We start from the raw sequence: 27,858 nt of genomic DNA on the forward strand, positions 1-27,858 counted from the left end.
AACCGGTTCTCAAAAAGGGATTTGAGTCCTTGGAAAAAGTTATTTTCTTATCGAACAACCGGGAGAACCGATTTCGAACATCATCCCTTGCTGTGAGACATAGTCCCTCCAACGAGTCCTAGGTCTGCCCCGAGGTCTCCTCCCGGCTGGACATGCCCGAAACACCTCACCAGGGAGGCGTCCAGGAGGCATCCGTAGTAGATGCCCGAGCCATCTCAACTCGCTCCTCTCGATGTGGAGGAGTCTCTCCCGGATGACCGAGCTCCTCACTCTATCTCTGAGGGTGATCCCAGACATGTCCTTTCGGCCATTACCCAAAGTTCACGACCATAGGTGAGGGTAGGAACATAGTGAATCGAGACCTTCGCCTTCTGGCTCAGGGCCTTCTTCACCACAACAGACCGGTGCAGTGACTGCATCACTGCAGACGCCGCACCAATCAGTCTGTTGATCTCGCATTCTATTCTTCCCTCACTCGTGAACAAAACCCCGAGATACTTGAACTCCTCAACTTGAGGCAGAACTTCACTCCCGACCTGAGGGGTGAGTGCACCCTTTTCCGACTGAGAACCATGGCCTCAGATTTGGAGATGCTGATCCTCCTCCCAGCAGCTTCACACTTGGCTGCAAACCGCCCCAGTGAACGCTGAAAAAGGCCTTTGATCATGTCCCTTGCAGTGTCCTGTGGGGGGTGCTTTAGGAGTACAGGGTCCAGGGTACGTTGCTACATGCCATATGGCCCCTGTACAAGCGGAGCAGGAGTCTGGTTCGCATTGCCGGTAATAAGTCAGACATGTTCCCAGTGGACGTTGGACTCCACCAGGGCTGCCCTTTGTCACCTGTTCATTATCTTTATGGACAGAATTTCTAGGCACAGTCAGGATCTGGAGGGTTTCCAGTTTGGTGGCCAGAGGATCGCATCCCTGCTTTTTGCAGATGATGTGGTCCTGTTGGCTTCATCGGGCTGGTCATGTATGCATGCATGTTTGAAAGAAACTCAAACTCAACTCGACTCAATTCAACATATTTGGCAAACTAAATTGCAACATTCAGGGAGGAAGATAAGCAACAATTGAAACTGCATTGAACAAAGGAAGCACTGTCTACCAAGTCAAATTCCTTGTGTTAAAACTGATTGTGATTCTGATGATAAAATAACAAATTTAAATATTAATATTATTAATGTTATTATTAATATCTAATAACACTAATATTTGTTTTTAAATACACGTAAAACATTTGTTTAGCCTTTTTAAAGAAAATATATGCATTATTGTAAATCAAAATGATCATCCATCCATCCACTTTCTACCGCTTGTCCCTTTTGGGGTCACGGGGGGTGCTGGAGCCTATCTCAGCTGCATTCGGGCGGTAGGGTACACCCTGGACAAGTCGCCACCTCATCACAGGGCCAACACAGATAGACAGACAACATTCACACTCACTGTCACACACTAAGGCCAATTTAGTGTTGCCAATGATCATGTTATATAATAATAATATATAATGTCATATTGACCACGCCCCCACATATATAGTGGCAATCTAGGGAAACACTGATATATAAAACCCAAAACCAGTGAAGTTGGCATGTTGTGTAATTTGTAAATAAAAGCAGAATACAATGATTTTGGCAAAGTTGGTAAATACATATATATACTGTATATATATATATATATATATATATATATATATATATATATATATATATATATATATATGACTGTAATGTCATTTAATTATAGATAAATATAATACATTAAATATCTACATCACTACACTAACTTCAGAATTGTCTAAAAACAAATTTACAGTAACTGGTAGTTGAAATTTGACAGAAAAAATGGTTTACAAATGCTTTAATTCAAACGGGACAGCGATAACAATGATTTAGGTCTGAATATAAATGTTATGTCAAATTGAAGAGTAAAGTTTGCCAAACATGATAAACATGTAAAATACAGTACAACCAGCTGCGATGAAGCCCAGTTTTCAAGGAAAATCAAACCATACGCTGTCATGTGGACCCGCCCATGCCAACACACACACAAAACACAAGCCTTATGCTCTCTGTCTCTCTCTGCGTTTTTCCCTCCGTGTTCTGACGTCCTTGTTGTCCTCCCACAGTGCCTTCCCGAGTCTTACCAATTGTGATCTACCGTTGTGGATTTGGACTGCCTTCCTCGATCCTCGACCCTTGCCTGGACACGTACCTTGTTGCTTCTCTCCTGCCCTCGATGGCTTGCTTGTGCATGGACTGCCCGCCTGCTTTGCCCCTCCTCTTGCTCTCCTCAACACTAGGTAACACACACTTCAGCTAATCATACACATAGCCTCACACATACACTCTCTTGGGTTTAGTCACACTCCATTTCCTTAGTTTAATTATTAGTTAGTATTGTTTATTATTATATATATATACAGTATATATATATATATATATATATATATATATATATATATATATATATATATATATATATATATATATATATATATATATATATATATATATTGACTATACATATAATAAATCATTGAACATTACTGCCCCCTGGTGTCTGTCGTCAACTCCATCTCGCCAAACATAACAGTAAGTTCCCGCCAAATTAAATATAAGGACCTGACGGCAGTTTTCCTTAGCCCCGCCCCCAGTGACTTTAGTACCGCCCCCGTGTCTGCACCAGCTCCCAGGCTGGCCCCCGTGTCTGTACCAGCTCCCAGGCAGGTCCCTGTGTCTGCACCAGCTCCCAGGCAGGCCCCCGTGTCAGCACCAGTCAGTCCCCAGGCTGGCCCCCTTGTCAGCACCAGTACCCAAGCTGGCCCCCGTGTCAGCACCAGTCCCCAGGCTGGCCCCCGAGCTAACAACAGTCCCCAGGCTGGCCCCCGAGCTGGCATCAGTCCCCAGGATGGCCCCCAAGCTAGCACCAGCTCCCAGGCTGGCCCCCGCTCCTAGGCTGGTTCCCATGCCAGCACCGGCACCCACTCCTAGGCTGGTGCCTATACCAGTACCAGCACCCGGACTGGACCCTGTCCCAGCACCTGCACCCAGGCTGGTTCCAACGTCAGCACCGCAGCCAGCGTCGGCGTCAGCACCACAGCCAGCGCCGGCTTCAGCACCACGGCCAGCGCCGGCTTCAGCACCACGGCCAGCTCCTCAGCCAGCACCCACGTCTCCTACGACGTCGTCCTTCACGTCTCCAGCTCCAACGACATCGTCCTCCACGTCTCCGGCTCCGACGACATCGTCCTCCTTAACTTCGGCTCCGACGACATCGTCCTCCTCGGCCTCACAGGCGGGCATCTGGCACCCGGCAGCTGGGTCTTCAAGCACCTCTGCTGACAGTGCACCGAGACACGCCCCTGCTCGCGCTAGCCGTATCACGCCCCTGCTCACACTGGCCGGGTCACGCCCATATGCCAGCAAGGCTGTGGGTGATCGGCAATCTGCACATCTGGGACTGATGAGGGCGAGCTGGATAAAGGACCAGTGGACCCAAGGATCCTTGCGGGAACTTAGTTACCCTTTGTATACCGTAAGCCGACAAGCCTTATGCTCTCTGTCTCTCTCTGCATTTTTCCCTCCGTGTTCTAATGTCCTTGTTGTTCTCTCACAGTGCCTTCCCGAGTCTTACCCATTGTGATCTACCGTTGTTCCCTTGTGAATTTGGACTGCCTTCCTCGATCCTCGACCCTCGCCTGGACACGGACCTTGTCGTTTCTCTCCTGCCCTCGATGGCTTGCTTGTGCACAGACTGCCCGCCTGCTTTGTCCCTCCTCTCGCTCTCCTCAACACTAGGTAACACACACTTCAGCTAATCATACACATAGTCTCACACATACACTCTCTTGGGTTTAGTCACACACCATTTCCTTAGTTAAGTTATTAGTTAGTATTGTTTATTATATATATATATATATATATATATATATATATATATATATATATATATATACGGTATATATATATATATATATATATATATATATATATATAATAAATCATTGAACATTACTGCCCCCTGGTGTCTGTGTCGTCAACTCCATCTATCCAAATATAACGATATGAAGTATAATCGATAAAACTTTCGATATTATATTAGTATGTTAACCACTCCTACCTTGTTCATTTCCCTGGCGACCTCCTTAAAGTTGTGTAATCCATCAGAAATATCAAGCAGTTTAAATGTGTCAAACATGTCGAAGTGTGGAGAGTGCTGTGCATTTTACCCATAATGCTTGGTAATTTTTAACTCATTGTAGCAATTAGACATTTTGTATAATGTCCACATAGTTCAGTGGTCAGGTTGTGTGTTTTTTGTATTAACTTGTTGTGTTTTTTAAAATGATTTTGTTGGATGGGAAAGGCCGTCTTATTGGCACGTATATGACGCTTCTATGCACATTTATCACAATGTAATGTATAATTGCTCACAGTCAAATCAAAAACTAACACTACTGATCAATTAATAATTCAAATTGTAGTGTGCTGCAATCAGGTAAAAAAATTAATTATTGCCTTACTCTAAAATGGAGACCTAGAGCAGGACGTAATTCGGGCACCCCTGATCTACACTATCAAGCTCAAATACTGAATGAGGTGAAAATATATTCATTAACTTAAACTATTTCACTTTGTAGACATTTCTCCAGTTTTCTCATCTTTCTCGTTCAAAAATGTAATCGCACGAACATGCTAATCAAGATTTTAAATATTTTTTTTACAGTTGTGCTGGAAGAAAGTACATGAAGGTTTCTTGTTCCAAACTGAATGATAAGAAAAATGCTGAGCTGACATCATAAAGCGGAATGCTTGAATGTTTTCTTGTCTTAAAGCAAGATATCAACAGCAATGCAATCACTTTGATTAGTTGGGAGTTCTTGCTATTCTGTAGCATTTATTTGTAAATCAACTACAGTATGTGAAATAGATTCACTGGAAGTTCAGAGTAATCATCTCTGGCTCACCCACAGACCTAATCAGGTCAGGGCACATGTGCGCAGATACAACGTATGATCGAGTTATTAAGTCGCCTTGAACCCAGTTTGGCTCCTTACTTCCCGATGATACACGTCATGTGCTGGACAGATGTTGTTGCTTCAGGAAATTGGTGGTGCTGGAGGACTATGCTGAGCAAAAACAATTATTTTCACCAATACAATGCCCAATATTTGCCACCAACAGGTCTGACCATCCAATTATCTAGCAAAGTCTTCCTTCTGCAGATAACAGAAGATTGCTTTTACACATCGTATCATAAAAATGTAGCATCGGCAGGAATGAAGCTCAGGCATCAACACACACTTGAGCTTTGAAGCCATAGCTCACAAATATTGTAAATCTACTGCTGACATCAACAACACACCGAACACAAAAAAAGAAACGCATACATTCGTTTTCAAAATAATTAGAAGTTTAACATGTTTACAAATGTAAAAAAAAAAAAAAAAGTGCAAAACACAATAGGCCACTGGAATCTTTCAGTTCCAGGAACTCCAACTACCAGACGCCATTTGGTGTTTATGTTAAAGTCATCTTTTGATGCTTGTCATTTTATTTCATAATCATTTAACCGTTTGTCCAGCATATTCTTTTCATCCAGAGTCCTCAGCAAGAGTATAACCAGATTCCTGGCAGTCGCCTCACCATTCCTCTGCCTATTTTCAGTACTGCCAACTGCTGTTAAAAATTAATACAAATGTTCAATGACTTCAAATTTGAGAGAAAACATTACACAATTAGGGCTGCACAATTTTAAAAAAACTAAACAAAATTGTGAGCTCGATCCACATGAACATGTAAATGACAACTTTATTTAAAGGGCTAATAACATTGGCACTTATTTCATAGTTTTGGACCTAAAAATTATGTCTACATGTGTTTTGGTAGCATCGAAATCCCAAATGATGGAAAGTACAGTTGACCGATTTTGTGAAGAAACCTAATTGTGATTTTTTTTTTTTCTCCAAAATTGTGATTGCAATTCGATTAGCAATTTTATATGTTATACATAAAAATGCATACATCTACAAAAATAATGAGTAAAGTAACACATGTTACTTTTAGGCTGCCAATCAACATTTATTTGTTTCAAGGTGCCACACATAACAGAAATAAGCAATAATTTACCTAAAAAAATATTTGTCTTTATTCAGGCACACAGAGCTTTTGTCAACATCATGCTCCTTAACTGAAGAAATAGTCGATTAAAACTGCACAGTGATTATAATGTAATTTAATCACAATCACAATTTGAAAAAAGGACAACTTTGCACTCTGAAATTCTTCACCGGTATTAAAACTGACTCAGTTACAAAATATAGACAAGTGTGGCAGCTCTTTTACTCGATGTAATTCTCTCTTCCATCGAACATGCTCAAAGCTCATATGAGTCAAGTATACCGTTTTTATTCTTTTTTGCAGGTAGCCAGCTTTTGGTGCAGTTTGTCTCGGTATGGTCCCTTGTTTTTTTGGGTTTTTTTTTCGTACGATGCATTTTAATCAAGTTTGTTGCTCACTTCCACGCTGTAAACAAAGCCTTTATCCAACAAGTATGTTTACCCAGCACACAATGCATTTCAAAATGATGTGGCCATTTGAGCCCTATAGGTTGTATTCAATCATGTGACTTTTGTTCTACTGTGTAGCAAACAGAGTGCAAGCTATCTGAGTACGCAAGAGGCCTAGATCTTACCACTAAAAGCAGAAATGAGCACAAAATGCAAATTATGCAATGGAATCCATCCCTATACTCAAAAAAGATTTGTCACGTGATCTCAAGAATTATCCACTACACGCGTTCCCGGACACGTCGAACGAACTGGTGCTCCAGACTTCATTCTTTGCGACAAAACAGATTAAAACTTGGAAAACCATGGAGGCCTACAACTTCTTGGTGTGTGGCTGGGTCAAGGAAATTGGTATCAAGAGTCTCCCGGATAATTATGCATCGCTTTTGCTCGTGTAAAGTTGCATTTCAGATTTAACTTCACATCTACAGCCATGTTTGTTGCCTTGTTGTACTTGCACGCGCCGTTACAAATACGTGTGATGTATCCCGTCTATATCAACATATAACTAGAGCTCAACGTTGGTAAAAGCTTAACTCAACTCGTTTTTTGCTTTGTTTGATTTAGGCCATGTCTGCACTAAGTCGTTTAACCCCTTAAACGAATAATTATTTAGCCTAAGCCCCGTTTCAGCCACACTAAACTATCGTTTAAGGTCCCCCACCTCGACCCATGTGTTACATCACCTTTTCTTTTAACAACACTCAATAAACGATTGGGAACTGAGGAAACTAATTGTTGAAGCTTTGAAAGTGCAATTCTTTCCCATTCTTGTTTTATATAGAGCTTCAGTCGTTCAACAGTACGGGGTCTCCGCTGTCGTATTTTATGCTTCATAATGTGCCACGCATTTTCGATGGGAGACAGGTCTGGACTGCAGGTGGGCCAGGAAAGTACCCACATTCTTTTTTTACGAAGCCACGCTGTTGTAACACGTGCTGAATGTGGCTTGGCATTGTCTTGCTGAAATAAGCAGGGGCGTCCATGAAAAAGACGGTGCTTAGATGGCAGCATATGTTGTTCCAAAACCTGTATGTACCTTTCAGCATTAATGGTGCCTTCACAGATGTGTAAGTTACCCATGCCTTGGGCACTAATGCACCCCCATACCATCACAGATGCTGGCTTTTGAACTTTGCGTCGATAACAGTCTGGACGGTTCGCTTCCCCTTTGGTCCGGATGCCACGATGTCGAATATTTCCAAAAACAATTTGAAATGTGGACTTGTCAGACCACAGAACACTTTTCCACTTTGCATGAGTCCAACTTAGATGATCTCGGGCCCAGAGAAGCCGGCGGCGTTTCTGGATGTTGTTGATAAATGGCTTTCGCTTTGCATAGTAGAGTTTTAACTTGCACTTACAGATGTAGCGACAAACTGTTTTTAGTGACATTGGTTTTCTGAAGTGTTCCTGAGCCCATGTGGTGATATCCTTTAGAGATTGATGTCAGTTTTCGATACAGTGCCGTCTGAGGGATCGAAAGTCACGGTCATTCAATGTTGGTTCCCGGCCATGCCGCTTACGTGGAGTGATTTCTCAAGATTCTCTGAACCTTTTGATGATATTATGGACCGTAGATGTTGAAATCCCTAAACTTCTTGCAATTGCACTTTGAGAAACGTTGTTCTTAAACTGTTTGACTAATTGCTCACGCAGTTGTGGACAAAAGGGTGTACCTCGCCCTATCCTTTATTGTGAAAGACTGAGCATTTTTTGGCAAGCTGTTTTTATACCCAATCATGGCACCCACCTGTTCCCAATAGCCTGCACACCTGTGGGATGTTCCAAATAAGTGTTTGATGAGCATTCCTCAAATATATCAGTATGTATTGCCACCTTTCCCAACTTCTTTGTCACGTGTTGCTGGCATCAAATTCTAAAGTTAATGATTATTTGCACAAAAAATATGTTTATCAGTTTGAACATCAAATATGTTGTCTTTGTAGCATATTCAACTGAATATGGATTGAAAATGATTTGCAAATCATTGTATTCCATTTATATTTACAGCCAGCACAATTTCCAAACTCATATGGAAAATGGATTTGTACACGGGTAAGTCTTGAATTTCCTGCACTTAGCTTTGTATGGACTCATTGATCGTTTACAAAGTGAGTTCGGAGAGGAAGTGACGCCAGAAAGAACTCGCCTACACAGGAAGTGACGTCAGAAAGAACACGCCACAGCCAGCCAGCTTCATAATAAAGCTTGAAGCTAACCACTGGAAATATGAAGGCGAGTCATCCAGACATACCCGTGTTTCTCCTTCTTCGCTTGTGGAAATCACACATGTATACGGTACCTTAAGAGAAAGCGATTGCAGCTATTTGGGATACAACACTCCTCAGTCGGAAAGAGAACTTTCGAATGTCCGGCCGGATTAGCTGCGATGCTACTTAGCGAAAATTTCGTCCATTTGTCGAAGGAGAGACAAGGAGAATGCGAGCTCCCGTGGATGTGATAAAAAAGGTAGAGTGTGCTTTGTATTACCTGGCCGTCGAGGAAAACGGCGAATGCATGTTAAATGTTCTTTATCACATTGTCTAATAAGGATTTGATTAATTTATGATGTCTGAGGTGTGATTCACTACAATAGGGCCCCACAGCACACTGGATTCCAGGTAATTGAAATACCACAAACACTGGATATTGTTCAGATAAGTTAAATTTACTCCTCTCTGAGCTGCCACCTTAACGTGGTAGAGGAGTTTGCGTGTCCCAATGATCCTAGGAGCTATGTTGGGCTTCTATGCCCCCTGGTAGGGTCTCCCAAGGCAAACTGGTCCTAGGTGAGGGATCAAACAAAGAGCAGCTCGAAGACCTCTATGAAGAACACGAACAAAGGACCCAGATTTCCCTCGCCTGGACGCGGGTCACCGGGGCCCCCTTCTGGAGCCAGGCCCGGAGGTGGGGCACGATGGCGAGTGCCTGGTGGCCAGGCCTGTCCCCATGGGGCCCGGCCGGGCACAGCCCGAAGAGGCAACGTGGGTCCCCCCTCCAATGGGCTCACCACCCATAGCAGGGGCCATAGAGGTCGGGTGCAGTGTGAGCTGGGCGGCAGCCGAAGGCAGGGCACTTGGCGGTCCGATCCTCGGCTACATAAGCTAGCTCTTGGGACGTGGAACGTCACCTCGCTGGGGGTGAAGGAGCCTGAGCTAGTGCGTGAGGTGGAGAAGTTCCGGCTAGATATAGTCGGACTCACTTCGACGCACAGCAAGGGCTCTGGAACCAGTTCTCTTGAGAGAGGCTGGACTCTCTTCCACTCTGGCGTTGCCGGCAGTGAGAGGCGACGGGCTGGGGTGGCAATTCTTGTTTCCCCCCGGCTCAAAGCCTGCACGTTGGAGTTCAACCCAGTGGACGAGAGGGTAGCTTCCCTCCGCCTTCGGGTGGGGGGACGGGTCCTGACTGTTGTTTGCGCTTACGCGCCAAACGGCAGCTCAGAGTACCCACCCTTTTTGGATTCACTCGAGGGAGTACTGGTGAGTGCTCCCCCGGGTGGAATTGTTGTGTGTGGACACGGATAAAGTTAGGTGTGATTCACCCTGGATAACCTTATTCGGCTTAGTGTAAACGGGGCCTTAGACTCGCCGAGTTGGTGGTTTACAAAACACTCGTAGCAAATATGTGTTTTGAAATCCAAAACAAGATCAAATACAAATAATATCAAGATAATACTTAAATGGGATGTACTAAATGTTAAAAGTATATCAAACAAACTTTTAACTAAGTGATCACTGCAAACTAGTGCGTTCTTTGACTCTGCTCCCGTGGACTGGAAAGCGTGCAACAGACATCTATTGCCCTTTATTACCTTTCAAAGAACTCTGAATAAACTTTAATCCTTTTCGCGATTTAAACAAGTTCAACAACCTAAAACAACGCACACAGAGGGCATTTTTCTTTGAAAAAAGCAAAATGCCACCAAGAACACTATGACAAGAGACGCTCGCTGGTACACCACTTTGAGCCTCGCATAGTTAGGGAGCCGGATGTGACCTCAGGTGAATACAACCTATAGGTACCCTTTTTAACTGCATTTTAGACATCAAGCCATGGATGAGAGTTAATGTTCTCCAGCTCAACTAGGACAAAACAAAGGTTTTAGTTATAGGTCCTAAGGGCCAAAAAGAGAAACTTTTACCAAAATCGCAAGAATTTAAACCAACCCAACCCATAAAAAATATAGGGATGATATTTGACTCTGAACTGACTTTCATCCCATCCATCCATCCATTTTCTACCGCTTGTCCCTTTTGGCGTCGCGGGACTTTCATCCCACATATCAAAAATATTATATACAATATAATATAATTGCTTTTTTCATCTTAAAAATATTGTCAGACTCTGGCCATTTCTCTCTCAGGCCAGCAGAGGGAGGCTAATGCATGCTTTTATTTTCTGTTTTTGGATTATTGTAATGCTCTCAATTCTTCCCCCCAAAAATATTAGAATTCTAAAAATGTTTCAAAACTCAGCTGTACACATGCTGACGGACCAGAGGGTGGCACCACATTACACTAGTTTTAGGCCATGTGCACACGAACAAGGAGAGTTTCAAATTGTGTGTAGTAGAATGTAATACGTGAGTCATTTTTTTAGGGACTTTACTATTTTTTTCATTTGTATTATTGTATTTAGTTCTAAAAATAGTTCATTTTCCATAAAATAGTTTTTGTGAGTTCTCATAATCATAATCAACTGAATAGTTGCAAATTTACAAAGTTATACTGTGATCATGGCATTTCAAATCAATATAGGTATCATTATCGGCAATACTCGCCCTATATTGACAAGGTATCAGATCAATACCAAATTTTCCAGTATCGCCCACCCCTACTACATATGCCTATGTAGTAAAGATATGCACAAGTTAAACATGTATTGTACAATTCAAATAAACACTGACAAAATAACAGAAACAATTCAACAGTCATGCAAAACCAACTCTTCTTACATGTTGGTAGTGAAGTGAAATACATTTATATAGTGTTACTCTCTAGTGACTCAAAGCACTTTACATACTGAACTTCATCTAAGTTACATTTAAACCAGTGTGGGTGGAACTGGTAGCAGGGGGGTAAAGTATCTCGCCCAAGGACACAACGTCAGTGACTAGGATGACGGAGGTGGGGATCGAACCTGGAACCCTCAAGTTGTTGGCACAGCCGCCATGTTTTTGGGATCCACTTAAGTCCCAAAAATGTGAAATATATGGAGGCATGGCGGGGATATCTATAAAACAAACGTGCCTTCTTCCAAACAAAATTTGAGACTTGAGCGACGTCTTTTGTCTTAGTTACTTCAGCCGATATCGCCACGAAGAGCTTTGTGTGAGTCTGTGTCAGTTGTTGTCCAAAGTTTTTGTCAACAAGTTATTTATTTTTCTTTATCCTCTCTTATTGTGGGGAAAATTGACTCATACATGCATGCTAAAATCCTCCACTGTTGCAATTTTTAATAAAAAGAAGTGTATAGTTCTACTTATATGTCGTTAGACTCGATATGGAAGCGCTAAAAACTACAACATGGCCGACGGGAAGAAGATGCAGTCGAAGGGGGCTTCTTTTTTTTTTATTAAATCAACATAAAAAACACAACATACATTTACAATTAGTGCACCAACCCAAAAAACCTCCCTCCCCCATTTACACTCATTCACACTCATTCGCACAAAAGGGTTGTTTCTTTCTGTTATTAATATTTCTGGTTCCTACATTATATATCAATATAAATCAATACAGTCTGCAGGGATACAGTCCGTAAGCACACATGATTGTATTTTTTATGACAAAAATAAATAAATAATAACACCCCAGTCCGTGGGACAAATTTTCAAGCGTTGACCGGTCCGCAGTTACAAAAAGGTTGGGGACCACTGATGTAGACCAAAAGGAAGCTTTGTAAATGTAGAAACATTAACATAATATGACACTTTTAAAGTTTCCGGCAGTTTATGCGGTGCAGATTTTTTATTAGTTACTCATTAAACGATTAATCGAAGCAACGGAATATAAATCAACGCTTTTTTCTTCTGAAATCCATCCATCCATCCATTTTCCACCGCAGCCTATCTCAACTGCATTCGGGCAGAAGGTGGGATACACCCTGGACAAGTCGCCACCTCATCGCAGAGCCAACACAGATAGACAGACAACATTCACACTCACATTCACACACTAGGGCCAATTTTAGTGTGTCCTTTACTTCTCAAGCTTATTTTGCTTTTATCCATTCTTTGTACTCGATTCAATACTTGGAACTGGTTAGCTGGTTATAAACGCTGTGTATTGCATCTCAGTAGTACCTCACGCTCCAATATGGTGATAATAAGATAGCAATGTCTATTAATAATTTTGTTCAATTCCGGCACCTTTCTTCAGCTTTACTTTTCTTGCTAGTTCTTCTTCTTCCTGAAATTGTTTTCTGGTGAGACTTAGTACTGCTTCGGAGGATACACATTTTCCACATGATAATAGATAAAAACTGTTGTAATATGAAAGACAATTATTTCCTGTGTTAATTATTTAATGAGTTAATTCGATAATAGCATGTTAACTTGTGCAGCTCTAACATTTGCAAAGTAGTAACTAAGTACTTTGTGGCCAGCAAAAAAAATGTGCGGAACACCACCTTCCTCATAAAGTAAATTGCAGGTTAATTTTGTGGGGAAGCTATTTTGCACCGCTATCGTATTTAATCCATCCATCCATTGTTTACCGCTTATTCCCTTCGGGGTCGCGGGGGGCGCTGGAGCCTATCTCAGCTACAATCGGGCGGAAGGCAGGGTATTTAATAGTGTTTTAAAATGTTCTGTCTGGACTGCTCGAGCAGGGACATGACTTACAAGACAACAACAAATTCATTGGGATAGAAAATGGTATTATTTGTACTAGAGATGTCCGATAATATCGGCCTGCCGATATTATTGGCTGATAAATGCTTTAAAATGTAATATCGGAAATTATCGGTATCGGTTTCAAAAAGTAAAATTAATTACTTTTTAAAATGCCACTGTACAGAGCGGTACATATCCAGTAAAACGCGGACATAGGGAACAGTACAGAGCAGTTGCGTCTCCCAGTCAGCAGCCCCTCCCCTCGCCCCTCTCCCACACACAACACAGGAGTTGCAGCACGACTGCAGCATGAGAGGTTAACTGGCGACGCTTGATACAGGGATACAGTCCGTAAGCACACAAACCGCCGCGAGCGCAGCATAACAACAACAACAGTGTGTTGTTGCCGGTGCTGGAGCTGTGGCTAACAAGCGAGCTCGCTCGGTGACTGACTAACGACACCATGTCTTTGGTTTGGGATTATTTTAAAGTGTGTCTGACTGCAAAAAAGTTGGTTATGCAAGGAGGAACCAAGACGTCTTCCTTTAATACAAGCAATTTGATCTCCCACGATGAATACAAGCGGAAGATGGATGAAAAGCAAACACCGAAAAAAAGTAGTACCACACAGTTGTCGCTTAAAGACTCCACCCAAAGGGACAAGCGGTAGAAAATGGATGGATGGATGGATGGATGGATGGATGGATGGCTGACTGCAAGGCCACTTCAAGCACTCACCACTCGCTTGCAGCACATTTTTGTTACTCATACAAATACGTTAGAGCAGGGCAGATTGAGCCCAGTTTATAATTTCCTGTTATACAGTATACCAGGCAGTCTTGCACTAAAGGAGGACTATATTATTGTTTACTTTATTGCTCTAGTATACTCTGGACTGAAGCTGTGTGCCTTCATTGTTTTTGTAGCTGTTGTTTTGAGGCATGTTTAAAAAATAAATAAAAATAATGCACTTTGTGAAAGTCAAAGTATACAGGTAAAAGCCAGTAAATTAGAATATTTTGAAAAACTTGATTTATTTCAGTAATTGCATTCAAAAGGTGTAACTTGTACATTATATTTATTCATTGCACACAGACTGATGCATTCAAATGTTTATTTCATTTAATTTTGATGATTTGAAGTGGCAACAAATGAATATCCAAAATTCCGTGTGTCACAAAATTAGAATATTACTTAAGGCTAATACAAAAAAGGGATTTTTAGAAATGTTGGCCAACTGAAAAGTATGAAAATGAAAAATATGAGCATGTACAATACTCAATACTTGGTTGGAGCTCCTACCATGGTCCGTAAACCAGGCACGGGTAGATTTTGCGCTGTGTGCAGGCGCCAAGTCCTGTTGGAACTTGAAATCTCCATCTCCATAGAGCAGGTCAGCAGCAGGAAGCATGAAGTGCTCTAAAACTTGCTGGTAGACGGCTGCGTTGACCCTGGATCTCAGGAAACAGAGTGGACCGACACCAGCAGATGACATGGCACCCCAAACCATCACTGATGGTGGAAACTTTACACTAGACTTCAGGCAACGTGGATCCTGTGCCTCTCCTGTCTTCCTCCAGACTCTGGGACCTTGATTTCCAAAGGAAATGCAAAATTTGCATGGTTGGGTGATGGTTTGGGGTGCCATGTCATCTTCTGGTGTCGGTCCACTCTGTTTCCTGAGATCCAGGGTCAACGCAGCCGTCTACCAGCAAGTTTTAGAGCACTTCATGCTTCCTGCTGCTGACCTGCTCTATGGAGATGGAGATTTCAAGTTCCAACAGGACTTGGCGCCTGCACACAGCGCAAAATCTACCCGTGCCTGGTTTACGGACCATGGTATTTCTGTTCTAAATTGGCCCGCCAACTCCCCTGACCTTAGCCCCATAGAAAATCTGTGGGGTATTGTGAAAAGGAAGATGCAGAATGCCAGACCCAAAAACGCAGAAGAGTTGAAGGCCACTATCAGAGCAACCTGGGCTCTCATAACACCTGAGCAGTGCCAGAAACTCATCGACTCCATGCCACGCCGCATTAACGCAGTAATTGAGGCAAAAGGAGCTCCAACCAAGTATTGAGTATTGTACATGCTCATATTTTTCATTTTCATACTTTTCAGTTGGCCAACATTTCTAAAAATCCCTTTTTTGTATTAGCCTTAAGTAATATTCTAATTTTGTGACACACGGAATTTTGGATTTTCATTTTTTGCCACTTCAAATCATCAAAATTAAATGAAATAAACATTTGAATGCATCAGTCTGTGTGCAATGAATAAATATAATGTACAAGTTACACCTTTTGAATGCAATTACTGAAATAAATCAAATTTTTCAAAATATTCTAATTTACTGGCTTTTACCTGTAGTATTTCCCGTAGTTGTAATGAGTATCAGGATTATCTCAGGGAGAGCATGTCCCAAATTCCAAGCTGTTTTGAGGCATGTTTAAAAAAATAATGCACTTTGTGACTTCAATAATAAATATGGCAGTGCCATGTTGGCACTTTTTTCCATAACTGGAGTTGAAGTTGTTCTCTTATTTTGGAAAACCTTGTTTTTGATTGATTGATTGAAACTTGTATTAGTAGATTGCACAGTACAGTACATATTCCGTACAATTGACCACTAAATGGTAACACCCGAATAAGTTGTTGAAGTCGGGGTCCACGTTAATCAATTCATGGTAAAGTTACATTGTTTAATGCATCCAGCGAGCCATCACAACAAAATTAGGCATAACAATGTGTTAATTTTACGAATGTATATATTGGTATCGGTTGATATCGGAATCTGTAATTAAGAGTTGGACAATATCGGATTATCGGATATCGGCAAAAAAGCCATTATCGGACATCTCTAATTTGTACTATTAGACTTTCATTATTCACCTTCCAATCACACCTCCTGCGTCAAACGTTTATGAGCTCTGCCATAAAAGCTAGGGGTCTGTATCTGATAACCCTAAGGTGAAAAAAACCCTGAGGCAACATTCCATGCACACATTATTTGACTGGCTTGGTGGTGATTAAAGGAAAAAAGACTACTCACAAAGATGTCATATACTCCTTTATCCACAACTTCCTAGTTGTCTTCATGAAAACAAAATATCAAACAGAAAATTTCTAAACTTTTAATGAGAAAAAATGGATAGTGCATTATTTATCCATCTGGAGTTCATCCAACTAAAACTAAAACATTATTCTCCACTGCTGACACTTAGACAACATCCACACCAACATGCATCTTTTCAAAAACATTTCACCACTAGATTTTTTTTAAATGTCCAAAATATGCCCATTGTTCACATTAATATACACTCACGTTCATTTTGTCCAATACACGTCCAAGACATGAATAACTCAATTTGCACAGCACACCTTGCTTTTAACGGCACTACGTCTGTGATGGGGGAGCATTTAAAGCAGGGGCTTGTCGGACATCTGGAGGATGGGATCGCTAACTCTCCAGGGCGACAAAGTTGTGTGTAAAAATAGATTTAACTATCATTTTAGCCAACAAAACTTTGTCTCCATACCTGTGTGCATCTTTTTAAACTCTTCATCATCATCATCCTCATCGTCATCACAAAATACTTTTTATTTTTTAAGATGCTAGATAGACTTGGTGTCGTTTTGTTGTTATTGCTGCTATTTTGACTGTCCTTTGTTTAATTAATTTAAAACATATTATTCGTTTTTATCAGCACTTTGCTTGCCCCTCCTTGCTTTTAAATAGACAAAAGTTTAATAAAATTATATTTTTGTGACAGACTGAGCTGCACAGTCATGAAGTAGTATTTTTTCTTGTTAGTTAGCACATGCCTAAAAATATCTCAAGCTGAATTTAAAAGCCGACTGAATATGTGTACACTTCATAATTTGATTAGTCTGATCATTTTTAAGATAGTCAATGACTTGTCGACTAGAAAAAATAGTTGTTAATTGCTGATGATGTGCGTCTGCTCAGCACAGACATCTCCCTTTACACAGTATAGCAACATGCTAGTTTAGCCTTGACTTAAACAACCAGCCAGTAACCACAGATTTCATTTCAACATTTAAATATATGAACATCATCGTAAATATACACACATTTCCAATGTTCAATGCTGTGCTCATTCGTGTCAATTGTGTTTAAACGCTTAGGGGACGTGATTTAATTAAATCTAAAAAACATACTGCGTAACTGCCGTAGAGGTGAAGAAATATACTTAATCTACAGACGGCATCTCTGTATACATGCCGCTTCCGACAAGATCCCGTTTTTCTCGAGTAAACAGGGATAGGAGAACACAAAATTTGGAATTGTGTTCACTTCCAGAAACATGAACATAAGAATATCCATCAATTATAACCATATCATACCATACCACCGTCAAAAGAATATCCATCTAACCATTTACTACCACTTGTCCCCCTCAGGGTCGTGGGGGTGGCTGTAACCTATCCCATCTGCATTCGGGCAGAAGGCGGGGTACACCCTGGACAAGTCGCCACCTCATCGCAGGGCCAACACAGATAGACAGGCAACATTCACATTTACACATTAGGGCCACTCCTCTCTGAGCTGCCACCTTAACGTGGTGGAGGAGTTTGCGTGTCCCAATGATCCTAGGAGCTATGTTGTCCGGGGGCTTCCATGCCCCCTGGTAGGGTCTCCCAAGACAAACAGGTCCTAGGTGAGGGATCAGACAAAGAGCAGCTCGAAGACTTCTATGGAAATGCAAGAACCGAGACTCAGATTTCCCTCGCCCGGACGCGGGTCACCGGGGCCCTCCTCCGGAGCCAGGCCCGGAGTTGGGGCACGATGGCGAGCGCCTGGTGGTCGGGCCTGTCCCCATGGGGCCCGGCCGGGCACAGCCCGAAGAGGCAACGTGGGTCCCCCCTCCAATGGGCTCACCACCCATAGCAGGGGCCATAGAGGTCGGGTGCAATGTGAGCTGGGCGGTAGCCGAAGGCAGGGCACTTGGCGGTCCGATCCTCGGCTACAGAAGCTAGCTCTTGGGACGTGGAACGTCACCTCGCTGGGGGGGAAGGAGCCTGAGCTAGTGCGCGAGGTAGAGAAGTTCCGGTTGGATATAGTCGGACTCACCTCGACGCACAGCAAGGGCTCTGGAACCAGTTCTCTCGAGAGGGGCTGGACTCTCTTCCACTCTGGCGTTGCCAGCAGTGAGAGGCGACGGGCTGGGGTGGCAATTCTTGTTGCCCCCCGGCTCAGAGCCTGCATGTTGGAGTTCAACCCGGTGGACGAGAGGGTAGCTTCCCTCCGCCTTCGGGTGGGGGGACGGGTCCTGACTGTTGTTTGCGCTTACGCGCCAAACAGCAGCTCAGAGTACCCACCCTTTTTGGATTTACTCGAGGGAGTACTTGAGAGTGCTCCCCCGGGTGATTCCCTCGTTCTACTGGGGGACTTCAACGCTCATATTGGCAACGACAGTGAAACCTGGAGAGGCGTGATTGGGAAGAATGGCCGCCCGGATCTGAACCCAAGTGGTGCTTTGTTATTGGACTTTTGTGCCCGTCACGGATTGTCCATAACGAACACCATGTTCAAGCATAAGGGTGTCCATATGTGCACTTGGCACCAGGACACCCTAGGCCGCAGTTCTATGATCGACTTTGTAGTTGTGTCATCGGATTTGCGGCCTCATGTTTTGGACACTCGGGTGAAGAGAGGGGCGGAGCTTTCTACCGATCACCACCTGGTGGTGAGTTGGCTGCGATGGTGGGGGAGGATGCCGGACAGACCTGGCAGGCCCAAACGCATTGTGAGGGTTTGCTGGGAACGTCTAGCAGAGTCTCCTGTCAGAGAGAGTTTCAATTCCCACCTCCGGAAGAACTTTGAACATGTCACGAGGGAGGTGCTGGACATTGAGTCCGAGTGGACCATATTCCGCACCTCTATTGTCGAGGCGGCTGATTGGAGCTGTGGCCGCAAGGTAGTTGGTGCCTGTCGTGGCGGTAATTCTAGAACCCGTTGGTGGACACCGGCGGTGAGGGATGCCGTCAAGCTGAAGAAGGAGTCCTATCGGGTTCTTTTGGCTCATGGGACTCCTGAGGCAGCGGACAGGTACCGACAGGCCAAGCGGTGTGCGGCTTCAGCGGTCGCGGAGGCAAAAACTCGGACATGGGAGGAGTTCGGGGAAGCCATGGAAAACGACTTCCGGACGGCTTCGAAGCGATTCTGGACCACCATCCGCCGCCTCAGGAAGGGGAAGCAGTGCACTACCAACACCGTGTATGGTGCGGATGGTGTTCTGCTGACCTCGACTGCGGAAGTTGTGGATCGGTGGAGGGAATACTTCGAAGACCTCCTCAATCCCACCAACACGTCTTCCTATGAGGAAGCAGTGCCTGGGGAGTCTGTGGTGGGCTCTCCTATTTCTGGGGCTGAGGTTGCTGAGGTAGTTAAAAAGCTCCTCGGTGGCAAGGCCCCGGGGGTGGATGAGATCCGCCCGGAGTTCCTTAAGGCTCTGGATGCTGTAGGGCTGTCTTGGTTGACAAGACTCTGCAGCATCGCGTGGACATCGGGGGCAGTACCTCTGGATTGGCAGACCGGGGTGGTGGTTCCTCTCTTTAAAAAGGGGAACCGGAGGGTGTGTTCTAACTATCGTGGGATCACACTCCTCAGCCTTCCCGGTAAGGTCTATTCAGGTGTACTGGAGAGGAGGCTACGCCGGATAGTCGAACCTCGGATTCAGGAGGAACAGTGTGGTTTTCGTCCTGGTCGTGGAACTGTGGACCAGCTCTATACTCTCGGCAGGGTCCTTGAGGGTGCATGGGAGTTTGCCCAACCAGTCTACATGTGCTTTGTGGACTTGGAGAAGGCATTCGACCGTGTCCCTCGGGAAGTCCTGTGGGGAGTGCTCAGAGAGTATGGGGTTTCGGACTGTCTGATTGTGGCGGTCCGCTCCCTGTATGATCAGTGTCAGAGCTTGGTTCGCATTGCCGGCAGTAAGTCGGACACGTTTCCGGTGAGGGTTGGACTCCGCCAAGGCTGCCCTTTGTCACCGATTCTGTTCATAACTTTTATGGACAGAATTTCTAGGCGCAGTCAAGGCGTTGAGGGGATCCGGTTTGGTGGCTGCAGGATTAGGTCTCTGCTTTTTGCAGATGATTTGGTCCTGATGGCTTCATCTGGCCAGGATCTTCAGCTCTCACTGGATCGGTTCGCAGCTGAGTGTGAAGCGACTGGGATGAGAATCAGCACCTCCAAGTCCGAGTCCATGGTTCTCGCCCGGAAAAGGGTGGAGTGCCATCTCCGGGTTGGGGAGGAGATCTTGCCCCAAGTGGAGGAGTTCAAGTACCTCGGAGTCTTGTTCACGAGTGAGGGAAGAGTGGATCGTGAGATCGACAGGCGGATCGGTGCGGCGTCTTCAGTAATGCGGACGCTGTATCGATCCGTTGTGGTGAAGAAGGAGCTGAGCCGGAAGGCAAAGCTCTCAATTTACCGGTCGATCTACGTTCCCATCCTCACCTATGGTCATGAGCTTTGGGTTATGACCGAAAGGACAAGATCACGGGTACAAGCGGCCGAAATGAGTTTCCTCCGCCGGGTGGCGGGGCTCTCCCTTAGAGATAGGGTGAGAAGCTCTGCCATCCGGGGGGAGCTCAAAGTAAAGCCGCTGCTCCTCCACATCGAGAGGAGCCAGATGAGGTGGCTCGGGCATCTGGTCAGGATGCCACCCGAGCGCCTCCCTAAGGAGGTGTTTAGGGCATGTCCGACCGGTAGGAGGCCACGAGGAAGACCCAGGACACGTTGGGAAGACTATGTCTCCCGGCTGGCCTGGGAACGCCTCGGGATTCCCCGGGAGGAGCTGGACGAAGTGGCTGGGGAGAGGGAAGTCTGGGCTTCCCTGCTTAGGCTGCTGCCCCCGCGACCCGACCTCGGATAAGCGGAAGAAGATGGATGGATGGATGGCATTAGGGCCAATTTAGTGTTGCCAATCAACCTATCCCCAGTGTTATGTATGTCCCCGGTATTTGTAAGTTTGTCTACGACCCATAAAGTAGACGGGCACGGAGCTATTTCTTAGCGTGTCTTTATTTCAGCCGGCACTTCATTACAACAAAACAACATCCGGATTCCCATCATGCATTGCTTACAACTACGGCAAGCTGCGATGTCCAAAACATAACATCTCCTCCCCCCTTAGAAAAAATCCCCTCCCCAACAACAAAATCCTTATAGGAAAAAACCCTAACTTAACTGTATCATGGGCACTTCACCTATTTTTTTTTTTTTCTTTATTTTATTTTTTTTTATAGTTTGGTAACAGTTACCCAACATAACTCTGAGGTGAGGTTAAACGGCCTCACCCCGTGACCACACCCATGGGGATTATTCTGCCCCAGTTGGTTTGGGTTGGTCTCTAAACATAGAGTCTATAAGTTCAGGCGTTCTGGAGGACGACGTTCTCTTACCGGATAACGGGGCTCAACAGAATGTTCAGTCTTACGGTCTCCGCTGGGTGACTCTGGAACAGTCGTGCGTGTTGGAACATCCATCACAGGATCTCGTAGTGAAGAGTCGGAAGCAGAAGTCTCACCAGTATATTCCATTGTTCTTTGGGGTGGTGGCAGCAAGAGATGGGGTGCGCTGAACTCGGACTCGTTCGGAGTATCCACCGACGGCTGGTTGGGGGTCGATGCTGTTGCCTGAAGAAGTTGATCGACGTGTCTTTTCCATACCAGTCCAGCAGCAGTACTAACGGTGTAAGAGACAGGACCAGATCGCTTGACTATGGTTGCAGGGACCCATCGGGGGCCAGTACTGTAGTTCCTTGCTAACACTGGCTCATCCGAAGAGAAGACTCTTTCTTTAGCATTCTGCATTCTTTGTTTAATCTGTTTCTCTTGTTGATGCTGAACAATATCCTTCAACGTTGTTGGCTTCAGAAAGTCAAAGTTTGTTCGAAGGTTTCTTTTGAACATAAGACAAGCGGGGGAAACTTTAGTAGTGGCATGGGGAGTATTCCTATAGCTCAACAGGAATCTATGCAATCTCTGGTGAAATGATCCCTGCTCTTGAGATGTTTTCAAAGCTTTCTTCATGGTCTGCACAAACCTTTCAGCAAGACCGTTGGTCGCAGGGTGAAATGGTGCAGATCGAATGTGTTGTACGCCATTTGCTTCAAGGAAGGTAGTCATTTCTTGTGACACCAGTTGTGGCCTGTTATCTGAGACCAACTGAAGAGGAGAACCGAACCGGTTGAAAATCTCCCCCAGCCTCTCAATAGTCTTTGCAGTGGTAGTGGTTTTCATTATGGCCACTTCCGGCCACTTACTGTGGGCGTCCACACACACAAGGAGCATACAACCCTCTACAGGTCCTGCAAAATCAATGTGCACCCGTTGCCATGGTTCTTCGGGAAACTCCCAGGGATGTAGAGGAGCTAGTTGGGGTGCCTTCCTAACTTCTTGGCATGAGGAACAGGTTTTGGCGGTAGTCTCTATCTCTCTGTCCACTCCTGGCCACCAGAAGTAACTCCTTGCTATCTTCTTCATTCGAACTATTCCACTGTGACCTGCATGGAGCTGTTACAGAACTGATTTACGCAATGATGGCGGGATAACCACCCTCCTCCCCCACAGTAAGCAACCAGATTGCACCGACAGTTCTGCTCTCCTGGAGAGATAAGGTTGAATACTGGGGGCATCGTTACCTGATCTACTCCCCATCACCATGTCCATCACCGCAGACAGGACAGGGTCAGTGCGAGAGGCCCTCCTCACATGAGCAGCAGAAACTGGCGCACCATCCACTTGACTGAAGTAAAAGATTTCTGCTGCCCGCGGCTCAGGCCTGGTGATAGGAAGAGGCAACCTGGACAGGGCATCGGCGTTGCCGTGCAGGTCAGCCTTGCGATACTTGATGTCATACGAGTGTGCTGACAAGAGCAACGCCCACCGCTGCATGCGACTCGCGGCAAGTGAGGGTAACCCAGTGTGCGACCCCAGGATGGTCGTCAGGGGTCGGTGATCTGTCAGCAATGTAAATTGTCTCCCATACAGGTACTGATGGAACTTGCGAACCCCATAGACTATGCTCAACGTCTCCCGCTCTATCTGAGCATAGTTAGTCTCTGCTTTGTTCAAGGTCCGTGATGCAAATGCTATAGGCCTCTCTACCCCGTTTGGCATTAAATGTGAAATGACCGCCCCCACTCCATATGGGGATGCATCGCAGGCCAACTGAATGGGGAGTGATGGATCGAAATGGGTCAGTACCCCTGACGTCACTAATGTCTCCTTTGTTTTCTGAAAAACCTCTTGACAGGCATCACTCCAATTCCACTTCTTTCCTTGACAAAGTAAGTCATGTAGCGGCTTGAGTCTGGATGACAAATTCGGTATAAAACGGCCATAATAATTCAGTAAGCCCAAGAATGAACGTAATTGGCTAACATTCTCTGGCGGCGGGGCATCCACTATCGCTCGAACCTTTGATGGCGCAGTATGCAACCCTCGGGCATCAATTACATGTCCCAAATATTCAACAGACAGTTGAAAAAATTCGCACTTGTCTTTGCGAACCCTGAGCCCATACTCTTTCAGCCTTTGAAGAGCAGCATCCAAATTGTCCAGATGTTCTTGGTCCATACTTCCTGTGCACAGAATATCGTCCAAATAGCACTGTACACCAGGGAGGCCATGTAGGATCTGATCCATGGCACGTTGGAAAAGTGCAGGGGCTGATGTGATCCCGAAAGGGAGTCGACAATATCTGAAAAGCCCCTTTTGTGTAGTTATGGTGAGCAAGTCTTTAGAATCCTCATGCACGTGCATTTGTAAGTAGGCTTGGTTAAGGTCTATTTTGCTAAACTTTTGCCCCTTACTCAGCCCAGCAAACAAATCGTCAATGCGGGGAAGAGGATACTGTTCTGCTGACAGTACAGGGTTCAGTGTCACTTTGAAATCTCCACAGATTCGTATTTCTCCCGTCTTCTTGGGTACGGGAACTATGGGCGTGGCCCACTCGCTGACAGTCACCGGTTCCAAAACACCGCTTTTAACTAAGGCGTCCAACTCATCCCCCACTTTCGATCGGATAGCATATGGTACCGACCTGGCCTTCATAAACTTTGGTGTTGTTTCCGGTTTAATGTTTAGTTTGACAGTAATGTCCTTCATACTGCCCAACTCCTTCCGGAAAACCTCATCATGTTTCCTCAAAATAGCAGCTAGACTAGTAGCCGTTGGTGATACCATTTTTACAGTGTGCCAGCTTAGCTTCATTTTCTCTAACCACACACGTCCCAGAATAGCCGGGTAATCACCTTTAACAATATAGATGGGAAGCTTCCTCACCTGATTGTTACTCTGGACCATGACATCAGTCATTCCTGCCATGGGTACAGGTTCCCCTAGATAGGTTTTGAACCTAGTATCAGACTGTCGCAGCGGAAGGTGTCTCAAAACTTTTTTGTAAACCCCATCTGAGATGATGGATGCTTTTGAACCAGTGTCTATTTGCATACTCACTGGGTGCCCCTCCAGCATGGGCTCCACCCAGTAACCCTCAGAATCATCATCCATCTTCATTATATTCAGTGTGTGTACACTCATCTCCTGTTCTCCTTCCGAAGAATCGCTGGACACAGTCTCCCTTTGTCTCACAGTGTGCACCTGTGTTTTTCTCCTGTTCTTCACAGAGTCATGTATGTTGGCAGACTTTGATGTTTTCTCCTTGTTCTTTTTTCTTAAGCAGGCCCGCTCGATATGGCCTCTTTTTCCACAACTGCGACAGTCCATATCCTTACACCAGCATGACGTGGCTAGGTGTCCTGATTTCCCACAACGGAAACATGTCCCTTGTCCACTAGGTCTATCCGTTTGAACTGTATGCACTCCGCCTGTAGCGTTCATTTGGTGAGCCTCTTTTGAGGCCATTTCCATGGCGACACTTATTTCAATGACTTTCTGCAACGTTGGGTTACTTTTGGTCAGCAGTTTCTTCTGAGCGGCTTCATTTCTCAGTCCGAGGACCAATCTGTCTCTTAATGCGTCATTTAAACCTTGTCCAAATTCACAATGTTCAGCTAATTTCCTCAGCGCTGCAACAAACATGGTAACAGATTCCCCCTCTTCTTGATTGCGTCTGTGGAATCTAAACCTTTCTGCGAGCATTAATGGTTTGGGTGAAAAATGCTGGGTCAGAACATCCACTGTTTCTGCATAGGTTTTGGTCCCCGGTTTGGTGGGCTGCAGCAGGTCACGCAACAAATTAAATGTCTTTGGACCCATCACTGACAAAAATGTGGGTACTACTTTATCGTTAGCAATGTCATTTGCCAATACAAAATAGTCAAAACGTTCTGCATATGCACTCCACTGCTCCACGTGTTCATCAAAAGGGCCAATATTACCAACGACTCCTGCCATTTTCCTTTCAGGCTCCTGGTTGTTAGCAATATCCTCTGACAATTATTCCTCCTCAGACGGGTCCTCCCTCCGGTGATGTCACACGTCTCCTCTTCTCCTTTTTTTTTTTTTATTCCTCTTCGCGCTATTCACAACAGACGCAGGCTGTGACGCGCCAAATGCTAACTAGCCGCGTTAGCTTCTCCTCAGTAAAACACCGCCACTCATAAACTTGACTACACACACACATTCCAGACATACCGCGCCCGTGGGTTCTCAAACCACCTCGTCGCCACTTGTTATGTATGTCCCCGGTATTTGTAAGTTTGTCTACGACCCATAAAGTAGACGGGCACGGAGCTATTTCTTAGCGTGTCTTTATTTCAGCCGGCACTTCATTACAACAAAACAACATCCGGATTCCCATCATGCATTGCTTACAACTACGGCAAGCTACGATGTCCTAAACATAACACCCAGGTACATGTCTTTGGAGGTGGGAGCAAGCCGGAGTACCCGGAGGGAACCCACGCAATGACAGGGAGAACATGATCAAACCCAGGAACTTCTTATTGTGAGGCACACGCACTAACCCCTTGTTCCACCGTGCTTCTCTCAAAGGAACAAACAAAAAAAATAATATAAAAAATTTAAATTTAAAAAAAATTGTAATAATTGGGCACTCATTGAATTTCCCAGGGACACACTCAAATCACTTACCTATGGGTTTCGGGGACTCACTACGTTGAAAACTTAACATCACTGCAACCATTTAGAAAATCTTCATCCTGGACTGAGACAAAAACTGTATTTTTTTGTATATGAAAGGGGAAAAACAGAAACATATGCTTTTGAAAAATATCTGTGTTGCTGAGGGCACATCCTCCCTAGTGGAATAATCAAATCCTCATTTGGATCAGATAGACACAAGTAACTGGTGTTCAAATCTTTTTTATGGAAAACATTGTCAAAATAGTTTCAAAGTACCCCAGACGGTCTTTTAGTTACCGTACATTTTTACAGGAGTGTGGAAGCGCAATCGTGTTTAATTAATGACACGTCACGCCTGACTCCTTCTACACAATTAAAGCAACACACGTAAGTTAATTTAATGATTTGTCATTAAATAAGGATTAAAACATGAGCTAATGTTGCATCTTTCTTATGACACAACGCAATAAGTCTTGCTTGTCAGTTGTTCCATCAGGTGGAGGTTAGACAGCAATCGTATCCAAAACAGCTTACTGTCATTAGCGCTGGCGGGAGTGTCGCAAAGCCTATTTTGATGCGTCTTTTTTGTCAACATTGGGTGAAAATAGAAACATGTTTACATTCAAACATACAGTAAACCATCTTACAGTGTGTTTAAAGGCAGCAAGGCAGTGTTGTTGAGATTTTAAAATGACAGCGCACAGCTGTGACATCATCAAAAGTCTTGTTTGTGCCGTGTGACGCTGAGCAGAGAGTTTTGAAACTCTACACCTTGTCCAGCGTTTCCAAAAGTCTTCGTTTTTAAGGAAAGAAGTATGCATTTGGGTGTGGACAAGAGTCCAAAACGCAGAGTAAGAATGCGTTTATTAGGTATCTCTGTTCCTGTGGACATGGCCTCAGACAACTAGCGAGGAAGATGAAGGCAGAGCCTCAACAGGCAGAAGCGTGGTTGCAAGCATGAAGACCTGTCATGATCCGTTGCTCGGATCATGTTTTGTTTTGTTGTTGCCATGGGTGCTGATTATTGTCAGCTGCCTCTGATTAGTGGTCGGGACGCTCACCTGCTCCGGTCACTAATCAGAGAGCTATTTATTCCTGCTTCACGCCATACTCTGCCTGGCAGTTTTGTTTGCGACACGCAACAAGTTATGTTTGTTATTCTTGCTTCTTGTTCCTGTTTTAGCTAGTCCGGTGCTATGCTTTACTATAGCTTCCCGTGCCATTGGCAGGTTCCTATTTTTTGTATTCTTGCCTTTTTATGGTAATAAATCATCTTTCTTACCTGCACACTACTTCCAGACATCCATCTGCATCTTGGGGAAACAACCAGCGCATAAACATGCGACCCAGACATAACAAGACCAGGCTAAAGGCT

General features: G+C 44.5%; 1 protein-coding gene across 2 annotated transcripts in view; it reads right to left on the reverse strand.

Moving 5' to 3' along the window:
• The window catches only part of ror2 (receptor tyrosine kinase-like orphan receptor 2), a 162,118-nt gene that overhangs the window by 59,954 nt on the left and 74,306 nt on the right, over positions 1–27,858 (reverse strand). The window contains exon 1 of one of the 2 annotated variants that reach the window (XR_012051017.1): positions 21,834–26,154. The exons of the other annotated variant lie outside the window; for it this stretch is intronic. The gene's annotated coding sequence lies outside the window, so the exon portion shown is untranslated. Of the gene's footprint in view, positions 1–21,833; positions 26,155–27,858 lie in introns of those variants that run through there. 2 annotated transcript variants of the gene reach the window in all.

The sequence above is a fragment of the Nerophis lumbriciformis genome, linkage group LG20, assembly GCF_033978685.3.
Source record: "Nerophis lumbriciformis linkage group LG20, RoL_Nlum_v2.1, whole genome shotgun sequence".
NCBI lineage: Eukaryota > Metazoa > Chordata > Actinopteri > Syngnathiformes > Syngnathidae > Nerophis > Nerophis lumbriciformis.